Source organism: Lepeophtheirus salmonis, chromosome 14 (assembly GCF_016086655.4).
Source record: "Lepeophtheirus salmonis chromosome 14, UVic_Lsal_1.4, whole genome shotgun sequence".
NCBI lineage: Eukaryota > Metazoa > Arthropoda > Copepoda > Siphonostomatoida > Caligidae > Lepeophtheirus > Lepeophtheirus salmonis.
Window position 1 is genome coordinate 43,972,562 of NC_052144.2, and position 7,442 is coordinate 43,980,003.

Consider the following 7,442-nt stretch of genomic DNA (forward strand, 5'->3'; position numbering starts at 1 on the left):
GGAACGTATATATTCATGATTGTGTATTTATAAATTAATTGCCTTACTCATATTCATGATCTTATTAGATGCTTGAAGAAATGTAAGAAACTTCATCAATATAAAGAAAGAAATGTTTCCATTAAAGACAAAAGGTAAAGGGCTTTTTTTATAATATATAAAAAAAGCATAAGTCACACGGTAAAATCTCCAAGAAACAAAAACGTTTTTGGCAAAATTACCTAGAACATTTTTATACACCTCTGACCATACAGCCTTACTTTTGCTTATCAAGGGAGTAGTTAGTAGTCTTGTAAAGTACCGCAGTTCGATTAGGTAAGACCCTTACGGTTTGATACGTTTTTACCCTATATGCAGTATGTATACAGGGTTCGGAAGCAAAACGTGTTCTGAATTACTGATTTTAAAAAATGTCAATAAATTCAGAATTTTTTTTTTTGAACAAAACTTTGAGACAAGACATTTGTGAACGTTTTCACTCAATATAGCCGCCCTCAGCAGCAATCACAGTCTTAACACAGCGGTGGAAATCCTTGCAGGAGTTGATTATGAATTACTCAGACAAGTTGTTCCACTACTTCAAAAAGGCATACTTCAGGGAGTACACGTTAGTGTTAGATGTCCATTAGTCTCTCTATCTAAAGTGTCCCACACAGGAAAGTCCAACAGATTCAAATCCGTTGAAGAAGATGCCCCCATGTCCTTGGACCAAAAATCAGCCATGTTGTCGCTATAGAACTTCTGGCATTTGGCCAATGTATGTAATGGTGCACCATCTTTGATCCAAACATAGCTGTCATCTGGGTAGGTGGCCTAGAGACATGGCAGTACGGTGAAGCTCACTGCCTTGTAGTAGACCTTCTGGCCATTTTTCTCCCCAGCCTTATAAAGGAAGGGCGGTAACTTCTTCTTGTCGGACACCACGACTCCAAGGACTATTGTTTGGGGTGGATGTTTTGTACAGAGCATTCCCTTTACCTCCTCTGGCGATACTCAAAGCCAACGGTCGTTCCAACGGTTGTAAAGAGACGATTCATTGATTTTGTGGGGTCCTCCTTGATCTTCTGCTTTAGGTCCCCCAGAAACTCAGAATCCCTATTTGAGTTCTACCCCCTACTTCCTTCTTTTCTTGGGAGAGGTTTTTCCTTGGCCACCTTGAAAATGAGGCACCTGGAGTACTTCACAATGTACATAATTTCAAACCACTTCAATTTTGACATCCAGAAGGTCTGAGATTCGCTGTCTTTTTGCTTCTTGCTCACTCATGATGAAGGATTTGAGAAATGTTTATGTTTATTTACTTACGCAAAAAGGACAGGATATTTGGAATATTTCGGGGGAAATCACCAAACCTCTCTATTTTGATAATATAGTTTATAGATTTAAATCATAAGCCTCCGCTTATGTACATTTATTTTCTCCATTTTTTTAGTTTTTTATCAATGAGATCCATGAATCAAAACTTCAACAAGTCACTTCGACAATATTTCACCTCCACGTGAAATAAATAAAAGATTACTACAAACATAAAAAAAAAATTATTGCGGAAATATTCTGGGATATCGACGAATCTGAGTTAAATGAAAAAAAAAGAGATATTGATTTAAAAAGGATGAAATATATACCAGTTGACAAAAACCAAGTGGTATGGGGGAGGGAAAATTTCAGATAAATTTCCCAATAAGAAATCAATGGACAACTCCCGATATTGTAACCGCTAGTCGGTCTTGTTTATTATCAGAAAATGTATACTATTTGCAAATAATTTTATAACTTCATGAATAAAATACTTTTATCTTTTATTTTTTTACTTTTATTTTATGAATGTGTATACTTTTATCAACCTTTATTTATTAGAGAAGTTAAGTATAAGAATATTTAAAATTACTTGCATATAAAATAAACTATTAAATTATAAAATATCGCAACAACCTGAAAAACTAAATTCATTCAATATATTTTTTTTAATATATTACAATATCGAACTGTGTACTGTGAAAGGTGTACCGTGGTTTGTACTAAATGGAGGGTTTGTGTACATTCCCAGGCCTAGTAGTTAACATATGTGATAAAAAGTCCTCATTATTCTTAATATTCTAATTTATCAACCCGGGTTGACTTGGTTCAACTCGACACAACACTAAAAATAATATAATAATTAGAACAATACTTTAAATTCCTTTTAATGACCACTAAGTTCATGTGTGACCAATTTTTTTACTTTAAAATTATAACCAATCTCCATTTCTAATCACAAATATATCAAGCCTTTCGAGATGTTGGTCGGAAATTGAAGGTTATTTTTTAATATTCAAAGACCTTAACTGATTGCTCTTTCTGAGTTTAAAAAAAATTCATATATTTAACTCAGTCGTAAAAGGTTATGAAAAGACTTTATGATTTACCTCGTTTTCTTTAGTTTGTTTCTGTGTTAGTCACAAGGATTACGCCAAAAGGTACATATCGTTTTGATATGAAGATTATCCAATAGGTGAAGTAAAAAGGTTTCAACGGGTTTCCACTTTATTTTGACAATTAAATTTACAGACATAATTAGTATTATCCGATTTACATGGTTCCAAACGGTTCTCTGGCTAATGTTCTAGTTCTTGAGCCATGGAATAAGTGCTCACAGGGTGTTCCAACACTGCGATTTCCATTATTTTATCGACATCTTCGACGTCAATATTATCAGAGCAGAATTGTTGGAACCTCTGTTTTTGCCGTTGAATTCGATACTGCATTGGTCCGTAAACTGCATATTTTGATTTGGCTGCTACCTACGTCTTTTTAACTTGGTTGTATTGATACTCAATAATGTATCAAATTTCCTCTTTCTTTACTTTCATTTTGGAACATTGTAAAACACAGCTGGCTTCACCAAACATAAAAATTTGAATGACGTTTTTTAAGTGTAGGCTTAATCTTTAACCTTACTTTCAGGGTTGTTTTATCCAATGTATTAATGGTGAGAAATTTCTCACTAAAGATATCTACCAAAAAACGCTCAGAGCTTTTTACATATTTGTTCACAATAAGAAGCCATTAAATTTTGAGAGGTACATGTTGAAGGTCAATGTGGTACAAAACGTTAAAAATACACAATCGGCTATAGATATACACTGTAATGAAATTTTATTTCTAAAAAGAGCATAAAAAACAAAAAAAAGGTCAATATAAAAAAAATTCAGTATAATATCATTATTACAAATTGCAGAAAAACGAAGGTTGAAGCTACACTATCTATATAATATGACATGACAGAAGGCCATACTCATACTTAAAATGAAAGTTATAAAACAAATTTGAGTTTTTGATTAGTGGTGGAAAACTTGAAAAAAAAATCGGCTTATGTTTTTACCGCGATAAAATAATATTAATAATATTTTTTCTGACACACAAATTGAAAAAAAAAAGTGAAAAACTTTAAATAACGAGCAAATACTTTTTGCAAATTGAATTTATCTTTCATTGAACTAATTTATACAAAGATTGATTTTTTTATGTTGACGAATTTTTGCACATGATACATAACTTTATTGCTTACATAATGGTAAATGTTATATATATTACTATAGTTAAATAAAATAAATATTAAAATTCGCACATTGTTAGATTATTATTTTTTTGCAAAAATTAATTTTGCTTGATTTTTGTTTCATTTGTCAAAAAAAATCCCAATTTGATCTTGCGATTTTACTTAATGTTTCTTTGTTATAATAAATTTAAAGAGACAAATCCACTTGTTACCTTCACGAGAGGATATATAAATATTCCAATATTTCTCATTTCAGACAGAAGAATAAAGATGATTACTTATGTTTTACTTCTGAGTCTTTTATCTATCCTCGTTCAGCCTTACCACGCTGAAGGTCAAAATTGAAAAGGTTTGATAACATTTATACAAATTAATATTTTTGTTCCTGTTTATACAGATCCCTGCAATATGGTGCTTGACAACCATAATAGGGCTGAAATGATGTCCAGAAATTTTGTTTTTGGTAGCAACAATCTCTGGCCTAAAAAACAAGTATCTTATACCTTTGGACCAAGTTTTACATCTAAGGAAAAGTCCTTGATTTGAAAAGCGATGAATAAAATTCAATCAGGGTCTTGTGTTAGATACGTTCCTCGAAGAAGTCAAAAAAACTATGTTCAATTTAGAAATGATAAGAGCGGATGTTTTGCAACTGCAATTGGATTTAATCGAAATAGACGTGTCATTGTTGTAAATTTAAGTAGAAGAAGGTGTATGGTAAGTACAAAAATTGAACGAACTGAATTTTTTTCCATCACATTTCGTTGTATTGCTATTTGTCTCGTCTTTAGTTCGCTAAGGAACAGAAAATAAATGTTTTAATTAGTGGTGTGTCGGTCCTTATTTAATGAATGAGATATAATTGATTCCTATTATAGCCTTATTTTTTCACTATTACCCTCATGGCAATTAGAAAGAGGTCATAAAGTTGTTTTCTGTTTTTGTAGGCTATTTTTAAGATTCAAAGCATTTTTAAGTGCCTGATGTTGAAGATTGGGATAATCCATTTGAGTATATTTCAAGGTTATAAATTCCTTTTGAAAATGTATTTATAATGTTTACAACCCAAATTTACTTTGTTTCAAATTAAAAAAGTGTACTTTTTATTCGGAGGCTTGCAACCTCGGGAAGAATACATTCAGAAAACTTAACAATATCGTATTGGATACCTTAAAGAAGCCCCCTTTAATTTGATCTTATAAGAAAGGCTTTGCTTGCCATAGTAACAAGCAATAATAATAATTTATTTTTAGGGTCAAACAACAATTATTCATTAATTGTTTCATGTACTTGGTTTTCTACATGAACAAAATCGACCTGATAGGTATCGATTTATTCGAGTGAACTGGAATAATATCATACTATCAATTAGTCGATATTATCAATTTGCTCGAGCCCGAGCATCTGGAGAAAGTATAACACCATGCAACTTTAGCAAACTTACACCTTATTCAAATTGTTATTGACATCCACAACATTAGGACTTTCTTATGATTACCGATCCTTCATGCAATATTCAAGGACAGCGTAATGCATTTCTAATCTGATTAAACAATTTCCATTAATTCCTTGTTTTAATCCACCAATCATAGGTTCTCAAAGAACGGATGAGACACTATAACTCCAACTCGTGGAGGAAGTTCTCTAGGAAACAGAGTTGGAATGTCCTCGTTGGATATTAAGAAATTGAATAGCAAAGCATACAAATGCAGGAAAGGTATTTGAACCATAGTATTATTATAACTATTCTCTAACAACGATTTGCAGGATCAAAATAGGTTTTGTCCGTCTTTCAATAGGTACGGCTGCTGTTCATCCTCCATGAAAATAAATAACTGAAGAACTTGTAATGTGTGTAAATAAACTTAATAAATTGATATAACCAATGACAATAAAAAATTCTTTTAAAATAATTGAGTACCTAATATTGTCACTAAAATCCGATGATTCATTCCAATTCCCGGCTGTTGTTGAGGTTGTGAGTACCACATATTTTAAATTATATAACTTCACGCTATTTTATCAAATTTGAATAGAGAATTTGAATGAAAAATATGCTAAAACAATTTGGGCTTCGTTGGAGCCAAGATCTTAACCCCTTCGATTATTTTGTTTAGGGGTATCTAGTATCTAGACTTTGAAATGTTATATCTCTTAAAGCCAGCATTGATGGGGAATTTGACACACTTCTAGAATCTTTAGTGTCGAAATCGTGTCAGTGATTTTCAAGAAGACTCCATCCGTAATTGACCTGGAAGATGGTTTCATTGTATAAATCAATAATATGTTTTGTTACTTTTTAACTTTACAACCAAAACTATTATTAAATAATTTTCTGGTATTCCTCATTTTTTGGTTATTGCTAATGATTTTTGTCAATGCGGAGATGAACAACTCTTTAATGACTATTAAATTATTAGTGTAGGTATGTATTATCCTTTTCCAAAATAATTACTTTAAATGTGGATTCAAAGGTAAGTGGAAGAAAAGAGTGTTGACTCCACTCATTCAAGTATTCCCTGGTTCATCACTAAAGTAGTGTAAAATAGGATCTAGAGATATGCTAAAATAAAATAAACCAAAAACTTACGTGATAATCCTGACAATTTAAAAAGTGTTTTTAGAGGAAAGCAGCTTAGGTGTTTTGGAGAATTAGTATATTACCTCCAAGTAGCTATGGGAGGAAGGAAATGAATTCAATTGCACTCCATATCTACTAGATACTATCTAGCAATGATATGGGCAGGAATTATAGGAATTTAGATCCTTTAACCTACTCCGAGTCCAACAAGAACTCACAATTATAATTTCACAACAAATGATAGGAGTAACTCTTTACTTTTCACATACTAGGGATTATTTTATACTTATTGTTCTCTCTTCAAGTTTAAAATAAGAAACTTTGGTAAATAAGTAAAAAATATTTTCCAATTGTAATTATTTAAATTGTGAGATCTTGAAATTTTAACAGCGAGTGCTATACCATGAAGAGTTTGCCTTTAAATATTGAATTCATGCTAAACAATCTTTTAGTTGGTTCTGATAGTCTTTTTTTATTGCCACAAACTTAGGAAGATTGTTAATTGCCACATAGAATCACAAAATATGTATACTATATAAATACACAAGACTGCAAGATAATATACTACCGAGGCACAAGGAGGGAAACAAAAATCAAGGGTCGAAGCGAATAATGGTTATGGTCTTGCATGTTTACACTTTTGTTACTAATTTCTCAAACCTGACACACAACAGTAAAAATTCAAAATAAATATCGATAACTAAGAAGAACTAGTTTTCCCTCTATTATTATCCAAGGCAAAAAAGTTGCAAGGCGAAAACGTTGCAAGACAAAACAGAACAACACAAAATGCCTGAAGGCGAAAGCGTCATAAAACGAATACGTACAAGGCAAAAATGTCGAATCCTCCTAGAACTATTTTCTAGAACCAATTTTCATTTAACAAATTTTATTAATCAAATTATTTACAAATATACCTTTAAAAAGTATTTTTAAAGCTCAATCAACTTTAATAGAGTGATATAGAAAAAAAATGACCATGTGACAATTAAAACAAATTTATTAAATTCCAAAAAAAATAATACTAAAAACGAATGGAAACCTGTTGAAGAGTAGATGGGTAGTGGATCTAGATCCAAAGATACTAAGTACGGTAAAAATAAACTTGTTATACAAAAAGAAGCGAGAAACGAACTACCTTTGGGTACTCGAATTTTTACGTATCTTAAAAAAGATTTAATGGACTTTTTATTTTATTTTAATAAGCTTATGGTATTGCTAAATCCTAGTTTAAAAAAATATATTATCGATATTGAACTACCATCTCTATTTATCTTGATTAGTGCTTAGAAGGGCATCTACATAACTTGTTGATGTGGGGTT

The 7,442-nt window shown here is 31.4% G+C and overlaps 1 long non-coding RNA gene across 1 annotated transcript; it reads left to right on the top strand.

The window, feature by feature from the left end:
- Window positions 1-5,007: 5,007 nt before the first annotated feature.
- Window positions 5,008-5,437, top strand: LOC121128885 (uncharacterized). Its single transcript, XR_005868288.2, has 3 exons — window positions 5,008-5,065; window positions 5,131-5,255; window positions 5,306-5,437. It is a non-coding gene; the product is annotated as an uncharacterized lncRNA (long non-coding RNA).
- The last annotated feature ends 2,005 nt before the right edge of the window (window positions 5,438-7,442 follow it).